Source organism: Triticum dicoccoides, chromosome 4B (assembly GCF_002162155.2).
Source record: "Triticum dicoccoides isolate Atlit2015 ecotype Zavitan chromosome 4B, WEW_v2.0, whole genome shotgun sequence".
NCBI classification, from domain to species: Eukaryota; Viridiplantae; Streptophyta; class Magnoliopsida; order Poales; family Poaceae; genus Triticum; species Triticum dicoccoides.
The window spans coordinates 328,100,178-328,102,355 of NC_041387.1; the positions used below are offsets into that span (position 1 = coordinate 328,100,178).

At 51.0% G+C, this 2,178-nt stretch overlaps 1 long non-coding RNA gene across 1 annotated transcript; it reads right to left on the reverse strand.

Moving 5' to 3' along the window:
• Positions 1–588: 588 nt before the first annotated feature.
• Positions 589–1,878, reverse strand: LOC119296072. Its single transcript, XR_005144759.1, has 2 exons — positions 901–1,878; positions 589–820 (listed from the first exon to the last, which is right to left on the reverse strand). It is a non-coding gene; the product is annotated as an uncharacterized LOC119296072 (long non-coding RNA).
• Positions 1,879–2,178: the final 300 nt, after the last annotated feature.

The window sequence follows — 2,178 nt, forward strand, 5'->3', positions numbered from 1 at the left end:
TCTTTTCTTTTACAAAGTGAACCACTAAGGGGCTGCACTTTGTTCAGAGCTTCGAATATGGTTGAGCGAGTTGCACAATTATGTACAGTGAGCTGCACATAAATTCATCTAAAGTACATGGTTAATGTTAGTGAGCTATATGGATGAGGCAACCGAACTGCATTTAAAATTACATTGCGTGAACAGAATATTACCTCCGACCAATATTCTTTTGAATTTTTTAGCAAGTGGAAGTGGTTCTTCATGGGTTCTTTTTTACCGCCCAACCAAGGTTTTTTTTGTTAACTAGTGAACCACCCTTTTCTGAGAGAATAAAGCGAACCATGGAGGGTCATCGAAGTGGACGTATCATGACAAAAAAATTTCATTTTCATGTTCTGGAGTATAGAGACGAGCTAAGTGTATTGCATTATTCATTTTTGTACTTTTATCTTTTTTTTGTTAACGCATCCGAACTCCAGAGTAGAGGCAAGTTTGCTGCACTATTTTCTTTTTCTAACTGTTTTCTTCGTCAAAATGAATTCCTCGCCTACTGTAAAACGAACCTCTAGTCTAGAAACAAACAATAAAACTTTCAAATGTAGTATATTCAGCAACCACACACCGCATGGAAGAGAAATATCATAAGAAGATTCAAGAGACAAAGCAGGAGCCATCCGTCGCCGGATGCACATCATCCAAACTTTTTGCACTGCACATAGAGAAGAACAAAGCTGCAAAGATGACAGAACAGAGTTGCACACAGGAAAACTTCTTAGCCGTCCACAAATCATCCATGTTTTTTCGATTGTTGGCTGAACCTCATGCCGGGGGGCGCCAGCTGAAATGCATTAGAAAGTTTGCTGCACTGAATTCACCCCAATCAACAGCAAAAACATGGGGGTGGGAGGGGCAGCTTACTGCTCTTCCACCGGGAACTGCACGGCCGCGACGCACGAACTGCACGGCCTCGACGAGCAAACTGCACGACACAGCGATCCAGCAAAACTCCGGCGGACCTACACCACCCATGAATCGAACTGCATCGGGAGCCTCCACCGTCTTCAGGCCAGCTCGTCAGAGGGGAGGGGAGGCAGGAGAGCCGGCGCTGCTGCCACTGGTCGCTCTCGCCTGTATCTAGACCAGAGAAGGAAGGGTGGCCCCGCATGTGTAGACGTCGGAAGGAAGAAGAGGATGACGGATGGTGGCGACTGCTGGATCTCAGGCGGAGCGATGGACAGAGATTTGAGGTGGTTGTGGGAAGCGCATCGGCACCGTCGGGGGCCAGCAGAGGGGTCGCATCGTGCGGCCTACGGGTATGGTACTACAGGGAGGTGCGCCGCCCGACGGGGAAGATGGCTGGGGTGTGGGGGGCTAAGGGACGGCGACCGAGAGGTGGTGGGGCACGAGTGGAGCGGCGGGTCACCGGGGAAGGGTACGGTCGCCGGTTGGGGCTGTTGGGCGCGGCGTGGTCTACAGGAGAGGGCGGCCTCCTCGCCCGGATCCAGATCCACGAAGAGGAAACCACGGGATGGGTAGATCCTACCATTGGGGTTGGAGGTGACCCCATCCAGCGATGCAGGTGGCCATCCATGGTGGTGAGTTCGGTGGGTCGACGGATCCGCGCCGGTAGCCCGAGGTGGTTATTGGCCGGTGGCGCGCCTCGAACTGGAAACGCACTGCGCCTCACTGCGGAGGCGATGGCGGGCGGAGGTGGGGAAAGGGGAGGGGAAGCTCGAGGCGGTGTGGTGGAAGCCCGCGGGGGCGGCGCTGGTGGCTTGCTCGCCGGCCGAAGGAGAGAAGGTGGAGGCTAGGATTTGGGCGCGGTCGGGGAAGAAGGTGGATATGGGTGGGTCGGTGCTGCGGGGTGTGGGGGAGCTCCGGGCTTGATCTTTGTTGGTCGGTTTTGTAGTTGCTGTGAGGCTCTTTTTAGGTGTGTGTGCAGAATAAGAAAGTGATGTGTAGAATAAGATCTCTTAATGGTGTTATCATAATAGACCCATCCTATATATATAATTATAATTTATTTTGCTTCCTCCTGGTTTCCAGACATCACGGTTCCACACCATTGTCAACCTATGTATTTCCTTCTTTCCGGTTTATAGGGTTTATCTCAAAATTTTAGTTTTTCCATTTTATAAGGCTCAAGTTGGTTGTTTTCCATCACATGTTCAGATTCCAAGGTGCATTAAATCATTG